The sequence below is a fragment of the Cryptomeria japonica genome, chromosome 10 (assembly GCF_030272615.1).
Source record: "Cryptomeria japonica chromosome 10, Sugi_1.0, whole genome shotgun sequence".
NCBI lineage: Eukaryota > Viridiplantae > Streptophyta > Pinopsida > Cupressales > Cupressaceae > Cryptomeria > Cryptomeria japonica.
The window spans coordinates 11,904,072-11,920,853 of NC_081414.1; the positions used below are offsets into that span (position 1 = coordinate 11,904,072).

Genomic DNA, 16,782 nt, shown 5'->3' on the forward strand with positions numbered 1-16,782 from the left:
CCTTAGAAACCAGCTTTAAAATGCCTTCTCTTGATGATTTTGCAAAAGAACTCACACAAGAACAGGATAAGCTAACTCAAATGGGCACAATTAAGCTCTCTAAATTTCAAGCCTTGGTTGCCAACCAGGGTACAAAAGCTCAATATGGGCTTTCTAAGAAAGATTAGAAACAAAAGAACTAAGGAGGGAAGAAGCAAGAACAAAAGCCAGTTACTTCAAAGGCAACTAATGATGTATCTTCTTCAAAGGGTGACAAGCCAAAGAAGGAGAAAACGAAGTGTTCCTACTATAAGAAAGCTGGTCATGATGAACATAAATGTCTGAAGAAGCAAATTGATCATTTGACTCATCTTCTAGAAAAGAACAACATCAAGCTGCCTGATTTTGTCAAACCAAGTTCATCTCAAGAATCTTCAAAGGACACAAGTAAGGGGAAAGGAAAGGGCAAGGCCCTGGTTGTTGTTGCTTCCCAGCCTAATTCCTGGTTCATTGACTCTAGTGCTTCACACCACATGGCTTCATCGAAAGATAGTTTTTTCTCCTTGGAGTCATATTCTATGCCATCTATTCTATTGGGTGATGACACTCCTGCAAAAGTTCATGGGAGAGGGTTTGTTGATGTGGGTGAAGGAACATTTCAGGATGTCCTTTGTGTTCCATCTTTGTCAACTAATCTCCTGTCTGTCTATCAGATCACTCACATTGGCTCTGGCAAGCGGTTGAGTTCACTCTAGACACAATGGTAATCAGTGAGATGCACAAAGGGTCTACAATTGCAGTGGGAAATTAGATCATCAGTCTAGACTGTATCACTTTTCTCACTTTGTTCTTGAGTCTCCTTCACTTGCATTGCTCACTCACTTTGATGACGTGAGTCATTTGTGGCATGAGCGGTTTGGCCACTTGAACTACCGCTACTTGCAACAACTCAATCAACATGACATGGTTATAAGGTTGCCTTATATTCTATTTTTTGATGGAGTTTGTCAAGGATGCATTCTTGGCAAGCACCTTGAAGAAAAATTTGATAAAGGCAAAGCATGGAGAGCCACACAGTGATTTAGCATAACCATTTCCACATCCTTCTTTCAATAGGGCCAAATATGTCTTGACATTCATTGATGATCTTTCTTGGTACACCTTTGTATATTTTCTCAAACAAAAGTCTAAGGCCTTTGAGTCTTTTTAGGAATTCAAAGCCTTTTCAGAGAAGCAATCAGGGAAAACCATCAATGTTCTGCGCACCGATAATGGGGGTGAATATGTCAGCTAGAGGTTTGAGCAGTTTTATATCTCAGAAGGCATTGATCTTCAACACACAGTTCCCTACACTCCACAACAAAATGGAGTTGCAGAACGTAAGAATCGGTCCTTGAAAGAAATGGCTAATTGTAGGATCCACTCAAGATCATTGGCACCTCAGTATTGGGCAGAGGCAATCAACTGTGCATGTTATATCTAGAATCGGGTTCCTCATCGAGCTGTGAAGGAGGTAACTCCTTTCCAAGCTTGGACTGGTCGGAAACCCACAGCCAAACACTTTTGTGTGATTGGGTCTCCTGCATGGGCCCACATTCCAACAGAGAAACGCAAGGCTATGGATCCACAGAGCAAGCCTTGCATATTTGTTGGGTATCCAGATGGTGTCAAAGGCTACAGGCTTCTCCATCCTACCACACATGAGCTTTTCATTGAGAGGATTGTTTGTTTTGAGGAGGATACTTCCAGTTCTTCTTCTGCCACTCCTCCATCTTTCATTTCTATGGAGACATTGCGACTTCATGACGATAGTTCTTCTGAGGATTTTAATCCTCCTGATCCTTCTGAGGAGTCTTCTTCCTCACTTCAGATGACGATGATGAGGATTCATCTTCCTCCCCTCTTAGTCATCATTCAAAGGGTGATGATTCTCATCCAGATTCTCCTCATTCTCCAGCTACTGGGCCTCTTTGGGCTCGTCAGCAGGTGATTGGGTTGGTGATCCTTCAGATGAGAGAAGAACAAGGTCTCAATTCGAGCATGCTCCACATCTCTTCTTTGCTACAGCTTCAGATCCACAGTCCTTTCGGGAAGCTTCAGGTGTCCCCAAGTGGGATGCTCCTATGCAAGAGGAGTTCAATTCCTTGGAGAGGAACCATACTTGGGATTTAGTCCCTCTTCCTAAGGGAAGGAAACTTGTTTGGTGCAAGTGGATCTACCAAACAAAATTGGCTGCAGATGGGTTGGTTGATAAGCATAAGGCTCGCTTGGTCACCAAATGATTCTACCAGGTTGCTGGGATTGACTACTCTGAGACTTTTGCGCCAGTTGCCTAGATGAATTCCATCTGACTTGTCCTTGCTATTGCTGCAGCCCATCATTGAGAAGTTCATTAGATGGATGTGAAGAGTGCTTTTCTTCACGGTGACCTTCAGGAGAAGATATATATGGAGCAGCCACAGGAGTTCATCCAGGATCCTTCACTTGCTTGTTGCCTTCGAAAGTTTTTCTATGGCCTTAAACAGGCCCCTCGAGCCTGGTATGCCAAGATGTACTCTTTCCTTCTATCAGTTGGGTTCACTTGGTGCCATTCTGATCCAAACGTCTACATTTTGCAGTAGGATGATACTCTCACCTTCCTTGTTCTCTATGTTGATGACTTGTTGATGATTGGGAGCCACTCATCCCATATCAAGGCAGTCAAAACTGCCCTTCATGATCGTTTCTTGATGTCTGACTTAGGTCTACTCCACTGAAAGATCCCTGATGGATCTCTTTTACCAATCTGCTGTAATTTTTATTTATTTAAATTGATTTTTCCTGCTTATTAATATTTTCTTTCAGAAATAGACAGAAGTTGCAGAAGGGTTGAATTCTTTTTGTATTTTGATGATTTTTCAACAAGTAAATAATGAAGTACAAGTACATGAACAAAGTACTGAAAATGAAGTTCATATACAGCCAAAACAAATTCGATTCAAGGCAGATTTCTGAATTTAAAATCAAATATTTGACCAGATGAAGATTTCCAATAATTTCAAGAAGATTACAATCAGGAATAATTCCAACCTGGATGCTGAAAGAGTAACATAACTAGGAATGAAGTTGTGGCAAGATTCCAGCCCTCCAAGTGCTGCACGTGGGAAGGAAAGTGGCTGCCAGGTACAGCCGTACCGCTGCTAAGTACACCCAACTGGTTAGAAACCCCAAACCCCACGCTGAACTCTGTCAGAATTGCTGAACCTCCAGAAAGAATGCCGTACAATCTCCAAGATGCTAATAGCTGCAAACAAATCCAAACCACTGTAATGGGGGCTACGTCCCAAACAGGCAAGGCATTGGGGTTGGCGTCCCAAATGCTGAAAAGCTCTTCCAGAGCCAAATCTCAAATCCAAGATGTAAAATGTGTAAAAGATAATAAGAATTAGGTCTCAACTTCCTTATAACACCTTCCCACTAAGCTCAAACCCTAAAAGTGACTCAATGGGGCGTTTAGGGTTAAAATGTTATATTTCTCATTTTAAGTTGTCAAGTGCATAGAAAATGACCTTTTTTCAAATATAAAGAAATCCGTTCACCGAAAGGATCTGAGTCAAAAGAGAAATATTTAGGAAAGTCCAAGACCTTTCCAACGAGCTATCACACCAAGGGATACGCATCCAGATGAGGCCAAAAACCCCTTATCACTCCAAAATGGCTATAAACATAGCCTTATTTAAATAATTAAACGCTAACTTAAGAAATATTTAAATATATTAAAAATATATCCCAAATAGCTGTAGAAGGCTCAAATGACTCCAAAAACCTGAAACGGAATTTGCCACCTGTCTGTGACTGAAGTCGGAAATCATGGATCAACTGGCAGTCTCATCCCTAAAATCTAGGGATGCTCCTAGAAACTAGGAAACACACCCAAATCTCCTGAAACTGAAACCATCTAAAAGGTCATGAATAACCTCACGACTGGCAACTGTCACGACCTCCTAAAATTTAGGGATACCCCCTAAAATCTAGGAACTGCTCCAAACTGGCTCCAAACTGCCTGTAAAGCCAAAATCCAATCACTATATGCACTGAATGAGTCCCAATCAACCTCTGCTAGCCTACGAGACTCCAATGATAGGCCAACTCCTCTGTCTCCGATGTCCACTCTAGAAAGGGGACATGACATCCACTACTTCTTAGGGATTGAGATCACTTAGTCGCCTTCTGGTATCTTCATTGGACAGCCTAAGTACGCTCTTGATATGCTCTCGAGATTTCGCATGCTTGACTGTAAGCCTGCACCGACTCCATTTGTCTCAGGAGTCAAACTTGAGGCTTCTCGTTCTTCACCCATGGCGGATGCTACCTTGTATCGTCAATTGGTTGGAAGCCTCATATATTTGACTCACACGAGGCCTGATATTTCATATGTCGTGGGCTTGATCTCCAGGTTCATGCAGGAGCCACATGAGCTGCATTGGAAATAAGCTAAGTGGATTCTTCACTATGTATAGGGTATTCACAGTTATGGGATTCATTATACATCGGGCATGGATATTGACTTGGTGGGATATACAGATTGAGATTGGGCAGGTGATTCTCAGGGTATTGCTTCTCTCTTGTTTCTAGTCCAGTTTCTTGGTCGAGGAAGAAACAATATTGTATTGCGCTTTCATCTACTAAGGCTGAGTATCGAGGAGCACTTAATGCTGCTATTGAGGCCATTTGGCTTCAGAACATTCTCACTGAGTTTGGCATTTTCTATCGAAATCCTACAGTCATCTTTTGTGACAACTAGAGTGCAATTTAGATTTCTCGCAATCCGGTCCATCATCAGTTGACCAAGCACATTGAGATTCACATGCACTACATTCGGGAGTTGATTCATGAGCAGGTTCTTGATCTGTTGGTTGAAAATTTTGTACACTTGGGGAAATATACAAAATTGTGGTTTCAACCACAGCACATGAGTAAAAACTCTCCTAATTAAGGGAAGGCTCCTCCTATCTAACTAAAACTGAAATAAAAACAAGATGGGACAGCAGTCTTCCTTCTTTCTTCAAGAAAGACAATATCCTTTTCTCTTCACAGAAAAGGATAACGATTGAATATGAACAGCAGTAACCACTTTCAAGTAAAATGAGAGAAAGGAAATGAAGTTTCCTGAAAGCGCAAAGACTTCCGTCACTTCCTTCGGGATGGGACAACAATATCAAGCTCAAAGACTTGACTATTAGAAGTCCTATCTACCCTTTGCTATACTAAATTTTACAACAAATAAAAGACAACAGCTCAAAGACTGGAATAATTTATTCTTTCAACACAAAGACAAGAACTAATGCAAGCTCAAAGACTTGCTGCTATTTCTTATCAAATAGTAATTTTTCCTGAATAATAGACGCAAGCTCAAAGACTTGCTGCTCCTTCTAGAGATTTTCCTATTTTAATTAATCTTCTCTACTTGCAGCTCAAAGACATCAAATCAGATTGGACTAAGCTCCTTTAGAAACACTTTGCATAGAAGAAATAAAAAGATTTAAACTCAAACATGTAGCTCAAAGACTCAAAACTTGAGTGATCCTTCTTTATTATTCTTCAAAACCTTCAATTCACATACATAAGCTCAAAGACTTCTTGCTGTAAATTTGGCAGAGTTTTTGCTTGCTTTCCCAAAAGATAATAATTACAATGGACCCTTCAAGTATTTATAGAAGAGGAGCCTTGAGAAAAAGGTGGGAGGATCCTAACTAACTTGAGAGATTCTCTCAACCACCAAGACTCATTCAATAAGTAACTGAGACTTCATTAACTAACTAAGAGTTACTCCAACTAACTAAGACTTATTCCAACTACAGTCCTAATCAGACACAACTTGTAGTTGCCTTACATGTATTACAAAAGTGCAAGTAATGTGTAACTTGCATTTTACAAAAAATACTTTTACATTCAACTTGTCAAAACTAAATTACAACTAAAGATTACAAAAGAGGGAAAATTCAACTAAGTGTTGAAAAACACTTAAGTTGAATTTTGTGAAGACACAAATCCTTGAAATTTTTGGATGCTCGCTTGTAATTCATCAGGATTCGGTTCATGGGTATTTTTGGCAACAACCATAGTCTTCACAATAGTGTCGTGACAGTGGAGGAGCGCAGAATTGTTTTTATCCAGGATAGACTGGATTTCATGCAGAAAGGCTTGGTGTTTCATCAATGCTTGAACCGAAGCTGCCGAAAATTGTTCGCTCCTCCATTCATTATGAATCCTCATCTGTAAATCAGCAAGAACTTCTTCTTCTGGAATCAGCTCTCCATCCTGACTTATTATGTTGCAAGAGGCCCTTTCACAATGTGAGACAATATCTCGGTAAACTTCACCCCGGAATCTCCTTGCATCACCGATCTCCTCAATGAGGGATTTAAGAACAAGGGTCTTGTTTTCCAGGAGTTCTTCAAATTCCAAGTACATGACTCTGGAAGAGATGATGGCATGCTCCTGCAAAATACTCAGCTGTTGTTGGGGCATGGTACGCCAGATTGTCAGACTTTTCTCAACATTTTCTAAATTCTTTTTGAAAGTGTTAGAAGTCTGATCCAGTTTCTCCTCAATGGTCTCTAGTTTAGACATTATTTGAAAAATGTCTGTTATTACTTGTACACATTGATCATGAAGTTGATCAACCCAGGAATCCAGTGCTTGTACCTTTTGAGCAGCCCTTTCCACTCCACGAATCGATTCTTGGGAATCAGAAGAACTTATGGAGTTACTTCCTTCAGCAGTAGGTTTTGTGATTTTATGAATGGCTGCCATAAGCTGTCGGTTTTCCTCTTCTAGCTTGTCTTTCTTCGCTAGAAGCTCATCACACCTTTGCACCAGTGAAGCAGCAAAAAACTGAGCATCATGTTTAATGACCTAATGCGTTTGCTTGCCCAACTCTATCCTTGTAACCTTATAATCAGCAGCTGACATTTCATCAAGTGGCTTATTTGCAATAGGTTCCACAATTTCAGCTACTTTCATCTTGTTGCTATCAACAGTTACTCTAGAGATAGTCTTGGCCTTCTTAGCAACTTTAGATCTGGACTGTTTGAGTTGCTGGTAATCAAAGGCATCAGGTGAGATTTCTTGCTTCTTCCTTTTCGGGGTAAAAGAACTAAGCCATGGAGGCAAAGTCATCAACTCTCTTCCAGTAGTAGCCGTAGGCAAAGGAGAAGCAGTTTCTGTTTGTATCACTGTGGTCATCCTGGGAGGAATATCTGTTTGGACCAGGCTTGCAAAACTCGGCGAGCAATTCAAAAACTCGCGAGTAATCGCGATCCATAATGCCGCGCGAGTTAATCGCGGAAATACTCGGGCCGATTTTTTTATATACTCGCCGCGATTTTTTTGGCAAATAATCGCCGTTAATGGCCAAAACCCGCCCGAAACGCGGCACAAAATGCGAGAAAAACGCGACTTAAGTCGCAAGCAAAAAAAAAACCGAAGTCTTTATTCCATTTCGCGGCTCGCGCGACTCCGGAAGGCAAAAAACGCCACGCGATTTGCATAGAGTTTGCATTTGCACGCACGACCAGGTATCTTTTTGTATTGTTTTATTTCGAATACACAGTCATTTTGACTGTGTAATACACAGTCATTTGAAATGACTGTGTATTACACAGTCAAAATGACTGTATTGTTTGCATTTGCACGCACGACCAGGTATCTTTTTGTATTGTTTTATTTCGAATACACAGTCATTTTGACTGTGTAATACATAGTCATTTGAAATGACTGTGTATTACACAGTCAAAATGACTGTATTGTTTGCATTTGCACGCACGACCAGGTATCTTTTTGTATTGTTTTATTTCGAATGACTAAGACTGTGTAATACACAGTCATTTGAAAATGATTGTGTATTACACAGTCTTAGTCATTTCAAATGACTGTGTATTACACAGTCACAGTCATTTCAAATGACTGTGTAATACACAATCATTAGTAATTACAATTTACAGTCATTTCAAATGACTGTGTATTACACAGTCATTAGTCATTTGAAATGACTGTGTAATACACAGTCACAGTCATTTCAAATGACTGTGTAATACACAGTCATTTCAAAATGACTGTGTATTACACAGTCACAGTCATTTCAAATGACTGTGTAATACACAGTCATTTCAAATTTTCAAATGACTGTGTATTACACAGTCATCATTACACAATCACAGTCATTTCAATTTTCAAATGACTGTGTAATACACAGTCATTTCAAATTTTCAAATGACTGTGTATTACACGGTCATCATTACACAGTCACAGTCATTTCAAATGACTGTGTATTACACAGTCACAGTCATTTCAATTTTCAAATGACTGTGTAATACACAGTCATTTCAAATTTTCAAATGCTGTGTAATACACAGTCATTTCAAATTTTCAAATGACTGTGTATTACACAGTCATCATTACACAGTCACAGTCATTTCAGATGACTGTGTATTCACAGTCATCATTACACAGTCACAGTCATTTCAAATGACTGTGTAATACACATTCATTTTCAAATGACTGTGTATTACACAGTCATTTCTCATTTGAAATGACTGTAATGACTGTGTATTACACAGTCATTTCAAATGAGAAATGACTGTGTAATACACAGTCATTACAGTCATTTCAAAATTTCAAATGACTGATGACTGTGTAATACACAGTCATTTTCAAATGACTGATGACTGTGTAATACAGAGTCATTTTCAAATTTTGAAATGACTGTGTAATACATAGTCATTTTCAAATGACTGATGACTGTGTAATACATTAATCATTAATGTACATTGTAATTAATGACTGTGTATTACACAGTCAATTGTGAAATACTCATAGTCATTTGAAATGACTGTCAACTGTGTAATGTCAATGTGTATTAAAGTATTTCATTTAAATTTAAATTTGAAGTTAAAAACTTAAAAAAATACACAACCAATTAAAAATTTTAATTTTAGAGAGTCATCTATTAATAGATGACTGTAAATAAAATACAGTTATACAGTCATTGTAATTTTTGGATGTTTGTGATTTTTTTTGGTAACAATGTTATTTATCTCTAAATGTTGCCTCTCTTTTGCTAGGTTCTTTTCCACATCTTTTTGAAAGAAAATGGATTCAGCTTCTACAGTTAAAGTTGGTGGCAAAAAGAGAGACCCTTGTTGGAAACATGGGAGACCAGGTCCAAAACGAGGAGATGTTTTTTGCAACCATTGCAAAAAAATTGTAAAAGGTGGCATTAATAGGTTCAAATATCACCTTGCAAAAATTCAATGCCGAGATACCACAAGCTGTACGGAATGTACTGAAGAGGCTACGAGAGATGCAATAGCAACGCTTGAAGCATATGATCAAAGGAAGGCAACAAAAAAGAGAACAGCAGAGGCAATGGCAGCCCCAAGGGCAGATTTGAGTTCCATGGGGTCACATACAGATGTGGGGACATCTGGTTCTTCCCTTGGGCCACGGATACGAGCAAAGGGAACTTTGGACAGCAACATGGAAAACTTCTTTATTCCACGTAACACTCCTGGTGCACAAACTGGATTGCTTGGCACTGCATGGAATAAAGAGGCTCACCAACAAGCCAAGGTGGCGTGTGCTAGATTTTTTATCTGCAACGATGTTCCGTTCAATGCTATTTCTAGTCCATCTTGGGACCAATTGGTCACCGCGTTGACTGTGGCAGGTAAGGGGTTCAAATCCCCAAGCCGTTACGAGGTAAGTGGACCGTTATTGCAGGATGAGGTCCAAAACACTCATGCATTAGTGGAAGAGCAAAGGACTATTTGGGAAAAGAATGGCTGCACCATTCTTTTTGATGGATGGACAGATGGTAGGAACAGGACACTCATCAACTTTCTAGTTGCTTCAGGAGGACAGTTAGTATTTTTAAAATCAATTGATGCCTCCAATGAAGTGAAGAATGCGGAGACCTTGTGCAACATGTTGGATGAAGTGGTGATGGATGTGGGAGTGCAGAATGTCATCCAAGTTGTGACTGATAATGCAGCTGCATATGTGGCAGCCGGCAAACTTCTAATGGCTAGACATCCGACATTATTTTGGAGCCCTTGTGCTGCCCATTGTCTTGACTTGCTCCTTGAGGACATAGGGAAACTAAGTTGGGTAAAGAAAGTGGTTGAAGATGGAAGGAATATCACCAAATACATCTACAATCACACATGGGTCCTGAATCTTATGAGAGAGCACACTGAAGGTAAGGATCTTGTGCGGTCGGGGGTCACACGCTTTGCTACCAATTTCCTCACCTTGCAGAGCATACTTGCTACATTGCCCAACCTGAAGCGGATGTTCGTGAGTGAAAGATGGTTGGGGAGTCCTTATGCTACAAAGCCTGAAGCAGAGAAGGTTGTGATTGCCATTTTTGATACTAATTTTGCCAAGATAGTGGAGGAGATCATCAATGTAAGTTTTGAAACTTTAATTGATGATTTATTATTTAATTTTCTAATATTTCAATCTGCTGATTTTGTTAGATTTTTTATATCTAGGTGTCGGAACCGTTGGTGAGGGTGCTATGAATGGTGGATGGGGATCATAACTCCATGGGGTATCTATATGAGGCCATGGATAAGGCCAAAGAGGCGATTCAACACTTGTATGGGTCAAACAAGACCAAGTATGAACCCATATGGCGCATAATTGATCGGAGGTGGAACCATCAACTCCACCAACATATTCATGTTGCTGCCTACTTCTTGAATCCCAAGTTTTTTTACTCTCCGAGTTTCAGAGCAGATGCAGAGGTTAGAATTGGCCTTGACACATGCATTCGGAGATTAGTTGATGATGAGATCCTTCGAGACCTGATACTTGATGAGTTGCAGAGTTATAAGAAGGCCTTAGGGGAATTGTTTTCTTCACCTGATTGCAAACGTAGGAGAGCCACCTTACGACCAGGTAAAAAAAAACATATGTTAATTTTTACCATTTATTTCTCTCTTTAAGATTATTGAAATCTTTACAAGTTATAAATCACATTTTGTATCCTTGCAGATTTGTGGTGGGAAGATTATGGTGCCACAACGCCTAATCTTCAAAAGCTTGCCATCCGCATATTATCACAGCCTTGTAGTGCTTCTGGTTGTGAGCGCAACTGGAGTGTTTTTGAGAACATCCACACAAAAAAACGCAATAGGTTGACTCAACAACGCTTGAATGATCTTGTCTATGTGCGGTACAACATTCGATTACATGAGAAGAAGGTGCTAGGGCAAGATTCACATGAAGCACTTGACTTGGATGACATTGATCCATATGCAGCAAAATGGGTTGCTTCTCCTGATGATGTTGATAATGATTTGGATCCATTCCTTACTAATGAGCAGCTGAGTGAGTTGGAGAGGGCAGGAGAGGAATGGGATGCGGAAGTGGCAGCACGTGAGGAGGAGCAGGAGGTTGATCATGCAGCAGAGGCACCTGTTAGTGTTGAGGATGTTGCCACTACTTCAGCACCACCCATCCAGCGGCCACAATCTGTTTTGAGCTTTAGTCGTAGACGCAATTTATGATTTCTTATTTTCATTGATACCAAACTTTGAACTTGATATGTAATCAGAATTTCAGAGGTTCTTGTTTTGTGGTCTATGACTCTATAACTTTATGAGACTGTCACTATGATACGTTGATATGTATTGAACTCTTATACATATGTTGCACTTGGTTTTTGGTTTATGCTATGATACTTGCATTTGTTGCTATGTATTACCAAAAAAATTTGATTTATATATCATGGAAATCATATATGTTATACAAATTTGGTGTAAATGTGTAATATCCCACTAAATTTTTTTTTGTTTTTTCAGGCCAATAGCAATTCATCCACAACAATTACCCGTTAAGGTTAGAGTAATAAGCAAAACAACTAAAGGGAACCCTTACACCTTTTGTTCACCGAGAGCCCAGACTGGGAGGGTGAGAGCATACGGTGTTTCGAGGATCGTCAGCATCAATAAACAAACTGAACATTACAACTGCATGGGCGGCAAGCCATCCCCTTCTGCTTATCCAGCAGGATAGAAACTAAACTTCTTGGCGGTAAACCGACCAAGGGAACTATTACAAGAAATAGAAGTTCAATCACTCTACCGCGTATTTCAGCGGGGAGGACATTACATTAACAATCACTCTACCGCATATTTCAGCGGGAGGACCAAAACATTGAACTTTATCACTCGACCACTTATTCAGCGGGAGGACATTACATTAAAACATCACTCTACCGCATATTTCAGCGGGAGGACTATTTATCAAAGAAAACTGAATTACAAAACTGAGAAGGCGGCAAGCCAGCCTCTTCCACTTATGCAGTGGGAAGTACAAAAAATAAGCAGATAGAATGGGATGCTCAGTACTACTGAAACAATCCTTACAATAAGTAGATGAGATGAGAAGATTAACTGCAGATTTCTACACAATACTGTAATTTTCTGTTACACTGCTCTGCAGGCTGAAAGTACAGTTCCAGCAGCCCATGAAAAACATGAAAATACTCATAACTCACTCAATGCTTACCCGAATTGACTCAAATCAAGCCCAATCCCACCATACATCCAATACAATGACAACCAATCACAGCCACACCCCAAACAACCCTCTTTTTATTTTGCACGCATCCCAATGCAACCCCAAAAACCCACGCCTAGACTAGGAATTTCGATTTTGCACAATTAAATCAATACTCAAACAAATGGGCTAAAAACTTACAAACTTATTTGCCAGTGCTGGGAAGGAAGATAGGAATAATACCCATAACTATCAGCCGCTCCAACAGAGAGATGTGAGCAAAAATGTGTTTCAGCCACAGGCAAAACCAGCAAGTCCAGAATCGTTGCAACACCAGGATGTCTATGGCAAAGCTCTGAAAGCGATAGGAGAATACAAGGCACAGCTAGGTACTGTATTTCAAGTACGAAACCGGGTAGCACTAGGGAGACGCACTCCGAAGCCTCAAGTTCTGTTGCCAATCCGGCAGCATAACATTACAGATTTTCAAGATGGTGCAAATGGGAACCCAAGCCTCATATTTATAACTTCATTCTTCAAATCCAAATGACATCCCTCCAAATTCCACGCTTGCATTTGAATTTCATTCCACTTTCATGTGGACCCAAGAGTAGCGCCCAACTCCCTAAGTCAAAAGTCACGCCCAAGAGAGGGGAGGACCCACGTTGGACACTTAGGCACAAAAATGGCGATGTAAAGTGAAATAATATCCCCTTTAAAAAAAAACATTTCACATCCCATAAAATAATTGAATTTCGCCCAACTTAGGATTAAACAGGCATTAATCCCAAATTTAATAAACCAGCATCCAATAAATAGATTAATTAAATATTAACCTTAGGAAAGGAAATAATATTTAATTATGTTGCAAATATCTCCCGCACTGATTATTATCACCTCCAAGATGAAACTGAACCCGGACGACCACAAACTGCTGCAGAATTCAAAACCCTGACTACTGCCAAAAATAGAAATGTGCCACCCAGCCACTTACTAAAAATAGTAAGTCAAGAATTAATGCTCAGAAAAATATGATCATCGCGTCCAGAGGCAAAGCAAGGAGTGTTCGGTCGGACAATGGCACCAGAACGGTCATCCCCTGACTTACTAAAAATAGTAAGTCTTCGTTTCATCGATGCTAGACCCTGATTACTCATTCCACCTAGCCTACGGGTCTCAGGAATAGGCTAATGGACCTCTGAAAGAACATCAGTGAGAAGGGGACATTACAAAATGTGTGTTTTTGAATTATATATAAAAAAAAAATGTATTTTCAAATGTTCGATAAAGTTGCCGAGTTTTTTGCCGAGTTTTGGCGAGTCCCGAGTTTTTAAAATTTTTTGGCCTTGCCGAGTTATTGCAAAATCCGAGTTTTTCATCTATGGTTTGGACAGCGACCACGGTTTCCTTAGTTACCAATGGGCATGAAAATTGCCTCATGAATTCTTCAAAACCAGAAGTGGAAGTATGAATTTCTGATAACTGGATGCAAGCAGGATTATCCTCAGGAACTTTCAACATAGTCTCTTGTTGATGACTAGGAGATGGCTCGTATGCTGAAATAGGAATTGCATTCTGAGGAGACTCATCCACAAGCAAATCAGGAAGAGAAAGAGGCGTCTCAATGGAAATTGGAGGAATGACCTCATGAGGCGAGTCTGAAACTGGAGACTTGGGAGCATCATCAGACTGCTGCCCCTCTTCTGGATTATCTAGATCAATTACCTGTACATGGAATCGTGATTTTTCCTTCCCACGAATAGTCGTCTCCTCAGGAGGAAGCACTACTGCATGACTGACTCGTAACTTGATCCTTGTGCCCGAAGATGAAGCACCCTCCTTGTTGTCAATCTGAATCTTAGATTTCCGTCAAAGAGGCCCCGTAGAATCATTTTCTTTACCAACCTTGATTTTTTATAAGTCTAACAACATTACTTTTTAGCCATGCGTTAGTGTTGGCCAAGATAGGCTGAAATCTGTCAAGGATGGATATGCACTCCTTGTGCGACCATTGGATCAAAGGAAGTGGAGCTTCTTCAACCCTCCGTGAAGTGTATTCAGGATCAAGTATATGCCCGTCATCAATCATCCCTTGTGGGATATCCACCAAGTTCAAATCAACAATTTGCTCAACAGTGAGCTTGCAGTAATCCATCTTGAGGACTTCAGCTTCTGTGCGGACGTCTACCCAGATGTCTTCAATGCGATGAACATGCACAAAGGATTTCTTGATTTTCTCCTTCATACCTCTATAATCAAAATCAGCTCTAGGTTTGAACCTTTTGAGCTTGATTTCCTGCAATTCAGCCTCCATGGCCTTTGCCTTCACAGATGTGACAAGGGAGTATCGGCCAATTTTCAATGGGTTTGTGGTAGAGATCCCAATTCCAACCTTGTGCTTAGCAGACTGAAAAGTGTGAACAACAATGATCTGTATTCCCAACTCCATAAGAATTATCTTATTGGTTGGGTATCTTGGAAGCATGTATGGCTGACCATCATAGCATCGTATCCTCATATAGGTGAAGGTGGGAAATTGCAGGAACACACACCCATACTCAGACACCTTGACCCATGCCTCATCTGATACTCTTTTGTTCCTGAGATTTCTGTCAAACTGACACATGAAATATCCGAAGAATGCATCTTGGACCCTTCTGAAATGCAGTTTGCTGGGTATCAATGGCAACTGGTCATAATATTCCCAAACTGGTATAAGCGAGCGATCACTCTTGGTAGAAAGACCTGGAAAGTGTCTAAGTGATGCTGCTAAATATACCAAATAAGAATTCATGAAGGTGGTCATGGTGGTAGGAACTGTTGCAAGTTGTTCGCACAAGGCATCGCTGATGACTTCCCCCCATGAAATGTGATGTGACTGTCGTATGAACATAATGAACTGATACATCCATGGCTCAAAGACATTGGAATGCTCAAGGCCCATCATCCTACTGAGAAGAGTGATGGTGTCTCCTATCTCCCATTTAAAATCACAACGGTACAACTTCACCCACCTTGAGAAAGAAGGTCGTGGTTCTTGAATCCACCTATTGATGTGCCGCTTGCAATTTTTTTCCCTCTTCACGTAATATTCCGCTGCATTTTCTTTGGTGATTTCCATATAAACAGGTGCAAGAGGTATTTTGAAGACCTTCTCGATTGTATCCGCATCAAGACGAATTATAGCTTCACCATCATCATTTTTAAGGACTCTTGATTCCTTGTCAAAATGATGGGCGCATGCAAGAACAAACTGAGGTTCTAGGGCAGCCACTGGGAAGGAAGATGCATGATGGATATGGCTGTCCAACAACCGCTGCAAGTTATTATCCTATGGATCTTCTACCCGGTTGACGAATTTTGCCATATCAATGTGCCCTATCTCCGTGTCTCTGATGCGATCCAAAGGAGAAGAAACTTGGGAAGGTGCAACCTCATTCTGATATTTGTCATATTTGTATTTCATTTTCTTTGGAGTTGGAGATGCTGGCAAATCTGACATTGATTGTGAACCTGGAATGCTGTGATGAAGACTTAAAAGAGTAAAGGCAACATCATAGTCAGCTGCAAATATCATTCTTCCTTCTCCAAATGGGTAAAAATTGGATTCTTGAATTTCACGATTTTGTGAGAGGAAGAGGGGAAATATGTAGAAATGGGAAAATCTTGACTTTGACCAATTTCGGATCTTGGGAGAATTTTCGCAAGTATACAAGTTGGAAAGGACATACATGCAATCGGGGTTTTAAAACCCGAATACAAGTACACTTGTAAATTCGAAAATGGAGAAATGGACGAAAAATGAGATTTTGACTTTTGGAAAATGACGGAAATGGAAAGTACGGATATGGGGAACATGAATGGATAGAAATGGGAAAATTCGGGAAAATCATTTTCATGAGAATGGGAAGAACTCTTCAACATGTAATCCGGTTTTCAAAACCCGAATTTGCAAGGGAGGGGTATTTCACACTTTTCAACTTGGAATTTTAACCAAAAATGGTTAAATTCCTTTACCGTAGGGGAAGAACAAAAATTTCCAGCGAACATGTAATCGAGATTAAAAATCCCGAATACAAGTAAAGAGGGAATTTTGGGAAGAACAATGAAAAATCCTCTCACAAAAACCGATTTTTGGGGGAAGAACAACACATATTTACAGAAAAGCAACAAAGAAAGCAAGAAAATAATAAAATAAAGGAGAGAAAGGAAAGAAGCCATACCTTTCTTGAAAATGCAAATGCTTCTCCAAAA

At 40.1% G+C, this 16,782-nt stretch overlaps 1 protein-coding gene across 3 annotated transcripts in view; it reads left to right on the forward strand.

Annotated features, from left to right (window-relative positions):
- Nucleotides 1-16,782, forward strand: part of LOC131069371 (translation factor GUF1 homolog, chloroplastic) — a 291,243-nt gene that overhangs the window by 156,327 nt on the left and 118,134 nt on the right. The window lies entirely within an intron of this gene.